This window comes from Triticum dicoccoides, chromosome 5A, assembly GCF_002162155.2.
Source record: "Triticum dicoccoides isolate Atlit2015 ecotype Zavitan chromosome 5A, WEW_v2.0, whole genome shotgun sequence".
In the NCBI taxonomy this organism is placed as follows: domain Eukaryota; kingdom Viridiplantae; phylum Streptophyta; class Magnoliopsida; order Poales; family Poaceae; genus Triticum; species Triticum dicoccoides.
In genome coordinates, this window is record NC_041388.1 from 627689962 (window position 1) to 627702632 (window position 12671).

Consider the following 12671-nt stretch of genomic DNA (forward strand, 5'->3'; position numbering starts at 1 on the left):
TTGTGTTGAAGTTTGCAAGTCCCGTAGCATGCACGTATCGTAAACGTTTTGCAACAAATTTGAAACATGAGGTGTTATTTGATTATCTTCCTTATGAGTGGCGGTCGGGGACGAGCAATGGTCTTTTCCTACCAATCTATCCCCCTAGGAGCATGCACGTAGTAACGAGGTTTTTGATGACTTGTAGATTTTTGCAATAAGTATGTGAGTTCTTTATGACTAATGTTGAGTCCATGGATTATACGCACTCTCACCCTTCCATCCTTGCTAGCCTCTTTGGTACCGTGCATTGCCCTTTCTCACATTGAGAGTTGGCGCAAACTTCGCCGGTGCATCCAAACCCCCGTGATATGATATGCTCTTTCACACATAAACCTCCTTATATCTTCCTCAAAACAGCCACCATACCTACCTATTATGGCATTTCCATAGCCATTCCGAGATATATTGCCATGCAACTTTCCATCATTCCGTTCATCATGACATATCATTATTGTCATATTGCTTAGCATGATCATGTAGTTGACATAGTATTTGTGGCAAAGCCACCGTTCATAATTCTTTCATACATGTCACTCTTGGTCCATTGCACATCCTGGTAGACCGTCGGAGGCATTCATATAGAGTCATCTTTTGTTCTAGTATCGAGTTGTAATCATTGAGTTGTAAATAAATAGAAGTGTGATGATCATCATTTTCTAGAGCATTGTCCCAAGTGAGGAATTATTAAAAAAAGAGAAAGGCCATAAAAAAGAGAAAGGCCATAAAAAGAGAAAGGCCATAAAAAAAGAGAAGGCCCGAAAAAAGAAAAAGAAAAATGAGAGAAAAAGAGAGAAGGGACAATGTTACTATCCTTTGCCACACTTGTGCTTCAAAGTACCACCGTAATCTTCATGATAGAGAGTCTCTTATTTTGTCACTTTCATATACTAGTGGGAATTTTTCATTATAGAACTTGGCTTGTATATTCCAACAATGGGCCTCCTCAAGTGCCCTAGGTCTTCGTGAGGAAGCAAGTTGGATGCACACCCACTAGTTTCTTTTGTTGAGCTTTCATACATTTATAGCTCTAGTGCATCCGTTGCATGGCAATCCCTACTCCTTGCGTTAACATCAATTGGTGGGCATCTCCATAGCCCATTGATTAGCCTCGTTGATGTGAGACTTTCTCCTTTTTGTCTTCTCCACATAACCCCCCTCATTATATTCTATTCCACCCATAGTGCTATGTCCATGGCTCGCGCTCATATATTGCGTGAAAGTTTATAGGTTTGAGATTACTAAAGTATGAAAAAATTGCTTGGCTTGTCATCGGGGTTGTGCATGATGAGAGCATTCTTGTGTGACGAAAATGAAACATGACTAAACTATATGATTTTGTAGGGATGAACTTTCTTTGGCCATGTTATTTTGAGAACACATAATTGCTTAGTTAGTATGCTTGAAGTATTATTATTTTTATGTCAATATGAAATTTTGTCTTGACTCTTTTGGATCTGAATATTCATACCACAATTGAGAAGAATTACATTAAAATTATGCCAAGTAGCACTCCACATCAAAAATTCTGTTTTTATCATTTACCTACTCGAGGACGAGCAGTAATTAAGCTTGGGGATGCTTGATACGTCTCCAATGTATCTATAATTTTTGATTGCTCCATGCTATATTATCAACTGTTTTGGACATTATTGGGATTTATTATCCACTTTTATATTATTTTTGGGACTAACCTATTAACCGGAGGCCCAGCCCAGAATAGTTGTTTTTGGCCTATTTTAGGGTTTCGAAGAAAAGGAATATCAAACGGAGTCCAAACGGAATGAAACCTTCGGGAACGTGATTTTCTCAACGAACAAGACCCGGGAGACTTGGACCCTACGTCAAGAAAGAAAAGAGGAGGCCACGAGGTAGGGGCGCGCCTACCCCCCCCTAGGCGTGCCCTCCACCCTCGTGGCCCCCCTATTGCTCCACCGACGTACTACTTCCTCCTATATATACCTACGTACCCCCAAACGATCAGATACGGAGCCAAAAACCTAATTCCACTGCCGCAACTTTCTGTATCCACGAGATCCCATCTTGGGGCCTGTTCCGGAGCTCCGCCGGAGGGGGCATTGATCATGGAGGGCTTCTACATCAACACCATAGCCCCTCCGATGAAGTGTGAGTAGTTTACCTCAGACCTACGGGTCCATAGTTAGTAGCTAGATGGATTCTTCTCTCTTTTTGGATCTCAATACAATGTTCTCCTCCTCTCTTGTGGAGAACTATTCGATGTAATATTCTTTCTGCGATGTGTTTGTTGAGACCGATGAATTGTGGGTTTATGATCAAGTCTATCTATGAACAATATTTGAATCTTCTCTGAATTCTTTTATGTATGATTGGTTATCTTTGCAAGTCTCTTCGAATTATCAGTTTGGTTTGGCCTACTAGATTGATCTTTCTTGCAATGGGAGAAGTGCTTAGCTTTGGGTTCAATCTTGTGGTGTCCTTTCCCAGTGACAGTAGGGGCAGCAAGGCACGTATTGTATTGTTGCCATCGAGGATAACAAGATGGGGTTTTCTTCATATTGCATGAGTCTATCCCTCCACATCATGTCATCTTGCTTAAGGTGTTACTCTGTTTTTAACTTAATACTCTAGATGCATGCTGGATAGCGGTTGATGAGTGGAGTAATAGTATTAGATGCAGGCAGGAGTCGGTCTACTTGTCTCGGATGTGATACCTATATACATGATCATACCTAGATATTCTCATAACTATGCTCAATTCTGTCAATTGCTCAACAGTAATTTGTTCACCCATCGTAGAATACTTATGCTCTCGAGAGAAGCCACTAGTGAAACTTATGGCCCCCGGGTCTATCTTTATCATATTGATCTCCTACTAGTTAGTTATTTCCTTTGCTATTTACTTTGCCTTTATTTTACTTTGCATCTTTTATCATAAAAATACCAAAAATATTATCTTATCAGATCTCACTCTCGTAAGTGGCCTTATAGGGATTGACAACCCCTATTTGCGTTGGTTGCGAGGATTTATTTGTTTTGTGCAGGTATGAGGGACTCGCGCGTAGCCTCCTACTGGATTGATACCTTGGTTCTCAAAAACTGAGGGAAATACTTACGCTACTTTGCTGCATCATCCCTTCCTCTTCGGGGAAAACCAACGTAGTGCTCAAGAGGTAGCAAGAAGGATTTCTAGCGCCGTTGCCGAGGAGGTCTACATAAAAGTCAACATACCAAGTACCCATCACATACCCTTATCTCCCGCATTACATTATTTGCCATTTGCCTCTCGTTTTCCTTTCCCCCACTTCACCCTTGTCGTTTTATTCGCCCTCTCTCTCTCTATCCTCCCTCTCTTTCTCTATTTGCCTCTTTTTGCCCGCTCGCTTTCTGTTTGCTTGTGTGTTAGTTTGCTTGCTTGCCGTTATGGCTAGTCCCTTATCTTCTCCGTTCTCCTGAGAATGAAATTCTAAATTTTAAGCAAAGGGAGGGAGAAAATCTAAAAGATGCTTGGTATAGAATTTGCAATGCTCAAAATAGATCTACTAGGAGTTCTTGACAAGATTTGCAATGAGTACATACCTTGACAAGATTTTGAAGTAGTTCAAAATGGAACACTCAAAGAAGGAGTTATTGCCTGTGTTGCAAGGTGTAAAGTTGAGTAAAGACTCAAACCCCTACCACGGCAGAAAATAGAAAGAGAATGAAAAGTCATTCCCTATGCCTCAGTCATAGGTTCTATAAAATATGCTATGTTGTGTACCAGACCTACTGTATACCTTAGCATGATTTTGGCAAGGGAGTAAAATAGTGATCTTGGAGTAGATCACTGGACAACAGTCAAAATTATCCTTAGAGGACTAAGGAAATATTTCTCGGTTATGGAGGTGATAAAAGAGTTCATCGTAAAGAGTTACGTTGATGCAAGCTTTTGACACCGATCTAGATGACTCTAAGTCTCGATCTAGATACATATTGAAAGTGGGAGCAATTAGCTAGAGTAGCTCTGTGCAAAGCATTGTAGACATAGAAAATTTGCAAAATACATACGGCTCTGAATGTGGCAGACCCATTGACTAAATTTCTCTCACAAGCAAAACATGATCACTCTTTGGGTGTTAATCACATAGTGATGTGAACTAGATTATTGACTCTAGTAAACCCTTTGGGTGTTAGTCACATGGAGATGTGAACTAATCACATAAAGATGTGAACTATTGGTGTTAAATCACATGGCGATGTGAGCTAGATTATTGACTCTAGTGCAAGTGGGAGACTGAAGGAAATATGCCCTAGAGGCAATAATAAAATTATTGTTTATTTCCTTATTTTATGATAAATGTTTATTATTCATGCTAGAATTGTATTAACCGGAAACTTAGTACATGTGTGAATACATAGACAAAACAAAGTGTCCCTAGTATGCCTCTACTTGACTAGTTCATTTATCAAAGATGGTTATGTTTCCTAACCATAGACATGTGTTGTCATTTGATGAACGAGATCACATCATTAGGAGAATGATGTGATGGACAAGACCCATTCTTTAGCTTAGCATTATGATCGTTATAGTTTCATTGCTACTGCTTTCTTCATGACTTATACATGTTCCTTGGACTATGAGATTATGCAACTCCCGAATACCGGAGGAATACCTTGTGTGCTATCAAACGTCACAACGTAACTGGGTGATTATAAAGATGCTCTACAGGTGTCTCCGATGGTGTTTGTTGAGTTGGCATAGATCGAGATTAGGATTTGTCACTCGGTGTATCGGAGAGGTATCTCTGGGCCTCTCGGTAATGCACATCATTATAAGCCTTGCAAGCATTGTGACTAATGAGTTAGTTGCAAGATGATGCATTACGGAACAGGTAAAGAGACTTTCCGGTAGCGAGATTGAACTAGGTATTGAGATACCGACGATCGAATCTTGGGCAAGTAACATACTGATGACAAAGGGAACAACGTATGTTGTTATGCGGTTTGACCGATAAATATCTTCGTAGAATATGTAGAAACCAATATAAGCATGCAGGTTCCGCTATTGGTTATTGACAGGAGATGAGTCTCGATCATGTCTACATAGTTGTCGAACCCGTAGGGTCCGCACACTTAATGTTTTGTGATGATTTGTATTATGAGTTATGTGATTTTATGACCGAAGTTTATTCGGAGTCCCGGATGAGATCGGGGACATGACGAGGAGTCTCGAAATTGTTGAGACATGAAGATCGATATATTGGAAGGCTATATTCGGACATCGGAAAGGTTCCGAGTGATTCGGGTATTTTTCAGAGTACCGGAGAGTTACGGGAATTCGTATTGGGCCTTAATGGGCCATACGGGAAAGGAGAGAAAGGCCTAAAGGGTGGTCGCACCCCTTCCCCATGGACTGGTCCGAATTGGACTAGGGAAAGGGGGCGCCCCCTTCCTTCCTTCTCCTTCTCCCTTCCCTTTTTCCTATTCCATGTGGGAGGTGGAATCCTACTAGGACTAGGGAGTCCTAGTAGGACTCCACACTTTGGGCGCGCCCTATGAGGGCCGGCCTCCTCCTTCATCCATCCTTTATATACATGGCCAGGGGGCACCCCATAGACACACAAGTTGATCATTGATCTTTAGCCGTGTGCGGTGCCCTCCTCCACCATAATCCACCTCGGTAATATCGTAGTGGTGCTTAGACGAAGCCCTGTTCCGGTAGCAACATTATCATCGTCATCATGCCGGCGTGCTGACGAAGCTCTCCCTCGAAGCTCTACTGGATCGTGAGTTCGCGGGACGTCATCGAGCCGAAAGTGTGCAGATTGCGGAGGTGTCGTATCTTTGGTACTAGATCGGTCGATCATGGAGACGTACGACTACATCAACCACGTTATCATAACGCTTCCGCTTACGGTCTATGAGGGTACATAGACGATACTCTCCCCTCTCATTGCTATGCATCACCATGATCTTGTGTGTGCGTAGGAATTTTTTTGAAATTACTGCGTTCCCCAACATTCGCCTCCTCCCTGGTTATAATATATCTCCTTTTTGCCTGAAAGTCAAAGAAACCAGGAGCAGGGAGAGCAACATGGACAGTGCGACGCCTGTCAAAGATTAGTCGGTATTGGAGGAACTGTTTGTTCCTCTCAATAAACTGATGACGAACGGGTTGCGTCATGTATGAGTTCATTATAGTACCTCAAGAAAATTAGCTAGGGGCAACTCCATATCATTTCCATGTATGGGTACCTCAAGAAAATTAGCTAAACGGGTTGCGTAAATTCCACCAAACAAATCTCCATTAATACTGTTATTATGCAACCTACGTGCAACAATAGCCCCCAAGTTATATTGTCTATCTCCTAATACAGCACTCTTGAGAACATTCAGATCCAGAACACACATATGACATGCCTAATCCTTACCGTTTATGCATCTACCTATAAAGAGAGCAAAATAATGTATGGCAGGAAAATGAATGCTCCCTATGGTAGCTTGTGTTATTTCTCTAGATTCCCCCATAGTGATACTAGCAAGAAATTCTTTAAATTCAGATTTGCGAGGTTCACTAACACTACCCCACTGAGGGAGTTTACAAGCAGTATTAAAATCTTCTAAGTCCATGGTATAAGATTTATCATAAAGATCAAATAGGACAGTGTGAGAATTGCGTGATGATGTAAATTTAAACCTTCTCACAAAGGAATCAGTTAGGTAGTGGTACTGGGGGCACTTATCTGACACGAAGCCCTCAAGTTCAGCGTTACGCACATATGCTTCAAATTCCTCCTTAATTCCTGCTTGGACCATGAAATTTTCTGACGGCTATTCACAAGGCCGCACTTGAGCTTCTCTTGGTAGTTCATAGTCTGGCTCACGTATTGCGGGCCTGGGTCCTTGCTTCTTTGAAGAACCACCTTAGTACATTTTCCTAAACATATTTCTTCCTCTGAAAAAAAATCTGAAATTCTTAGTGACTCAAAAATAAAAGTGAACCAAACTCAACAAGATTGATAGCAACTACTCCTACAAGTGCATAGAGGCCATATCATGCATTAAAACTACTTTTAACCATATAAATTTGACATGCAAACTCAAGAACAGGGTCACCTAAGCAGCAAAAATTTGCAATAAATAAAGCACTAGAACAAAAACTAGTTGAGCCAATGGAGGAGTCACATACCAAAGAACAATCCCCCAAAGCAGTTTTGTGAATGGAACTTTGAGCAACGAGATCAAAAATGGCAGCAAGTAGAGGTAGAACACGGATTTGAGCTGGTGGATGATTTTTTCTGAAGAAAGACGAAGTGTGTGGGTGCAAGAATAAGTGGAGGGGACCCACGTGGGGTCCACGAGGCAGGGGGCGCACCCTCCACCCTCGTGGGAACACGGTGGGCCCCCCTGATGTGTTCTGAGTGCCAATAATTATTAAATATTCTAGAAAAAATCATATTTCATTTTCAGGGCATTTGGAGAACTTTTATTGTCGGGGTATTTTTTATTGCCAGTATAATTCAGAAAATAGGCGGAAAATACTATTTTCACTTTATTTAATATAAATAACAGAAAGTAAAAAGAGGGTACAGAAGATTGTGCTTTCTAACTTCATCCATCTCATGCTCATTAAAAGGAATCCACTAACAAGGTTGATCAAGTCTTGTTAACAAACTCTTTCCGAATTGCATGAAACCGGAGAATTTTTGAATAACACTAGGTTACCTCAACGAGGATATGTACATCCCCAACAATAAGAATATCATATTTCTTCTTGACAGTAGGAAGAGGAAATTCAAAACCTCCAATGGTAATTGTTGAGATTTTTCCAATAGAATTGATACTATGAACTTGAGGTTGTTTCCTCGGAAAGTGTACCGTATGCTCATTACCATTAACATGAAAAGTGACACTGCCTTTGTCACAATCAATAACAACCCCTGCAGTATTCAAAAAGGGTCTACCAAGGATAATCGACATACTATCGTCCTCGGGGATATCAAGAATAACAAAGTCCGTTAAAATAGTAACGTTTGCGACCACAACAGGCACATCTTCACAAATACCTACAGGTATAGCAGTTGATTTATTAGCCATTTGTAAAGATATTTCAGTAGGTGTCAACTTATTCAAATCAAGTCTATGATATAAAGAGAGAGTCATAACACTAACACCGGCTCCAAGATCACATAAAGCAGTTTTAACATAGTTTCTCTTAATGGAGCATGGTATAGCTGGTACTCCTAGATCTCCTAGCTTCTTTGGTATTCCACCTTTAAAAGTATAATTAGCAAGCATGGTGGAAATTTTAGCTTCCGGTATCTTTCTTTTATTTGTAACAATATCTTTCATGTACTTAGCATAAGGGTTCATTTTAAGCATATCAGTCAAACGCATAGGCAAAAAGATAGGTCTAATCATTTCATCAAAGCGCTCAAAATCCTCATAATCCTTTTTCTTGGATGGTTTAGGAGGAAAAGGCATGGGTTTTTGAACCCACGGTTCTCTTTCTTTACTGTGCTTCCTAGAAACTAAGTCTCTCTTATCATAACGTTGATTCTTTGATTGTGGGTTATCAAGATCAACAGCAGGTTCAATCTCTACATCATTATCATTGCTAGGTTGAGCATCAACATGAACATCATCATTAACATTATCACTAGGTTCATGTTCATTACTAGATTGTGTTTCAGCATCAGAAATAGAAATATCATTGGGATTCTCATGTGTGTCAATAACAGGTTCTCTAGAAGCATGCAAAGTTCTATCATTGTTCCTTTTTTTCTTCTTAGAAGAACTAGGTGCATCAATATTAGTTCTCTGAGAATCTTGCTCAATTCTCTTAGGGTGGCCCTCAGGATACAGAGGTTCCTGAGTCATTTTACCCCCTCTAGTGATAACTCTAACAACATTATCATTTTTCTTATTATTTAATTCATTAAGCAAATCATTCTGAGCCTTAAGTACTTGTTATACTTGAGTGGTAACCATAGAAGCATGTTTACTAATAAGTTTAAGTTCACCTTTAACTTTAGGCATATAATCACTCAAGTGTTCAATCATATAAGCATTATGTTTCAATTGTCTACCAACATAAGCATTGAAGTTTTCTTGTTTAACAATAAAATTATCAAACTCATCCAAGCATTGGCTAGCAGACTTATTATGAGGAATATCACCTTCATCAAATATATAGAGAGAATTTACCTTTACTACCTATGTCGGGTTATCAAGACCATGTATTTCTTCAATAGGTGGTAAATTCTTAACATCTTCACCTTTAATACCTTTTTCTTTCATAGATTTCTTTGGCTCTTGCATATCTTCAGGACTGAGAAATAGAATACCCCTTTTCTTCGGAGTTGGCTTAGGAGTTGGTTCAGGAAGTGTCCAATTATTTTCATTAGTCAACATATTATTCAATAGCAATTCAGCTTGATCAACAGTTCTTTCCCTGAAAACATAACCAGCACAACTATCCAGGTGGTCTCTGGAAGCATCGGTTAGTCCATTATAAAAGATATCAAGTATTTCATTTTTCTTGAGAGGATGATCAGGCAAAGCATTAAGTAATCAGAGAAGCCTCCCCCAAGCTTGTGGGAGACTCTCTTCTTCAATTTGCACAAAATTATATATTTTCCTTAAGGCAGCTTGTTTCTTATGAGCGGGGAAATATTTAGCAGAAAAGTAATAAATCATATCCTAGGGACTACGCACACAACCAGGATCAAGAGAATTAAACCATGTTTTAGCATCACCCTTTAATGAGAATGGAAATAACTTAAGGATAAAGTAATAGCGAGTTTTCTCATCATTAGTGAACAGGGTGGCTATATCATTTAATTTAGTAAGATGTGCCACAACAGTTTCAGATTCATAGCCATAAAAAGGATCAGATTCAACCAAAGTAATTAACACAGGGTCAACAGAGAAATCATAATCCTTATCGGAAATAAAGATAGGTGAAGTAGCAAAAGCAGGGTCATATTTCATTCTAGCATTCAAAGACTTTTCTTTAAGCTTAACTAATAATTTCTTAAGATCATATCTATCATTGCAAGCTAAGAAGTCTCTAGCAGTTTCTTCATCCATAACATAACCATCAGGCATGACGGGCAATTCATATCTACGGGGAGAATCTTCATCATCACTTTCATCAATATCATCAGTTTCAATAATTTCATTCTCTTAACCCTAGCAAGTTGTTCATCAAGAAATTCACCTAATGGCACAGTATTATCAAGCATAGAAGTAGTTTCATAATAAGTATCATGCAAAGTAGAAGTGGCATCATCAATAACATGCGACATATCAGAATGAATAGCAGGTGTAGGTGTCGCAAGTTTACTCAAAACAGAAGGTGAATCAAGTGCAGAGCTAGATGGAAGTTCCTTACCTCCCCTCGTAGTTGAGGGAAAAATCTTGGTTCTTTTATCTTTCAAGTTCTTCATAGTGACCGGCAGATATAAATTCCAAGTGACTCAAATAATAGAGCTATGCTCCCCGGCAACGGCGCCAGAAAATAGTCTTGATAACCCACAAGTATAGGGGATCGCAATAGTTTTCGAGGGTAGAGTATTCAACCCAAATTTATTGGTTCGATACAAGGGGAGCCAAAGAATATTCTCAAGTATTAGCAGCCGAGTTGTCAATTCAACCACACTTGGAAACTTAATATCTGCATCAAGGTATTTAGTAGCAAAGTAATATGATAGTAGCGGTAACGGTAGCAAAGTAATAGTTTTGGTTTTATAGTGATTGTAACAATAGCAACGGAAAAGTAAATAAGAGAAGATCAATATGTGAAAAGCTCGTAGGCATTGGATCAGTGATGGATAATTATGTCGGATGCGATTCCTCATGCAATAGTTATAACATAGGGTGACACAGAACCAGATCCAGTTCATCAATGTAATGTAGGTATGTATTCCGAATATAGTCATATGTGCTTATGGAAAAGAACTTGCATGACATCTTTTGTCCTACCCTCCCGTGGCAGCGGGGTCCTATTGGAAACTAAGGGGTATTAAGGCCTCCTTTTAATAGAGCACTAGACCAAAGCATTAACACTTAGTGAATACATGAACTCCTCAAACTACGGTCATCACCGGTAAGTATCCCGATTATTGTCACTTCGGGGTTAACGGATCATAACACATAATAGGTGACTATAGACTTGCAAGATAGGATCAAGAACTCACATATATTCATGAAAACATAATAGGTTCAGATCTGAAATCATGGCACTCGGGCCCTAGTGACAAGCATTAAGCATAGCAAAGTCATAGCAACATCAATCTCAGAACATAATGGATACTAGAGATCAAACCCTAACAAAACTAACTCGATTACATGATAAATGTCATCCAACCCATCATTGTCCAGCAAGCCTACGATGGAATTACTCACGCATGGCGGTGAGCATCATGAAATTGGTGATGGAGGAAGGTTGATGATGACGACGGCGACGAATTCCCCTCTCCGGAGCCCCGAACGGACTCCAGATCAGCCCTCTCGAGAGAGATTAGTGCTTGGCGGAGGCTCCGTATCGTAAAACGTGATGAATCCTTCTCCCTTATTTTTTTCTCCCCGAACATGAATATACGGAGTTGGAGTTGAGGTCGGTGGAGCGTCAGGGGGTCCACGAGGCAGGGGGGCGCGCCCCCACCCTCGTGGACAGGGTGTGGGCCCCCTGGCTTTGATTCTTTCGCCAGTATTTTTTATATATTCCAAAAATATTCTCTGTGAAGTTCCAGGTCATTCCAAGAACTTTTATTTCTGCACAAAAATAGCACCATGGAAATTCTGCTGAAAACAGCGTCAATCCGGGTTAGTTCCATTCAAATCATGCAAGTTAGAGTCCAAAACAAGGGCAAAAGTGTTTGGAAAAGTAGATACGTTAGAGACGTATCAGCAAGCCATAGAGAATATATGGGTCTTCAAGAAGAAGACTGATGCTGACGCTAATGTTACTGTCTACAAAGCTCGACTTGTAGCGAAAGGTTTTCGACAAGTTCAAGGAGTTGACTACGATGAGACCTTCTCACCTGTAGCGATGCTTAAGTCTGTCCGAATCATGTTAGCAATTGTCTCATTTTATGATAATGAAATTTGGCAAATGGATGTCAAAACTGCATTCGTTACTGGATTTCTTAAAGAAGAGTTGTAGATGATGCAACCAGAAGGTTTGTCGATCCTAAAGGTGCTTACAAAGTGTGCAAGGTCTAGCGATCCATTTATGGACTGGTGCAAGCATCTCGGAGTTGGAATATACGCTTTGCTAGTGTGATCAAAGCATATGGTTTTATACAGACTTTTGGAGAAGCCTGTATTTACAAGAAAGTGAGTGGGAGCTCTGTAGCATTTCTAATATTATATGTGGATGACATATTGTTGATTGGAAATAATACAGAATTTCTGAATAGCATAAAAGGATACTTGAATAAGAATTTTTCAATGAAAGACCTCGGTGAAGCTGCTTATATATTAGGCATCAAGATCTATAGAGATAGATCAAGACATTTAATTGGACTTTCACAAAGCACATGCCTTGATAAAGTTTTGAAGTAGTTCAAAATGGATCAGTCAAAGAAAGTGTTCTTGCCTGTTTTACAAGGTGTGAAGTTGAGTCAGACTCAATGCCCGACCACTTCAGAAGATAGAGAGAAAATGAA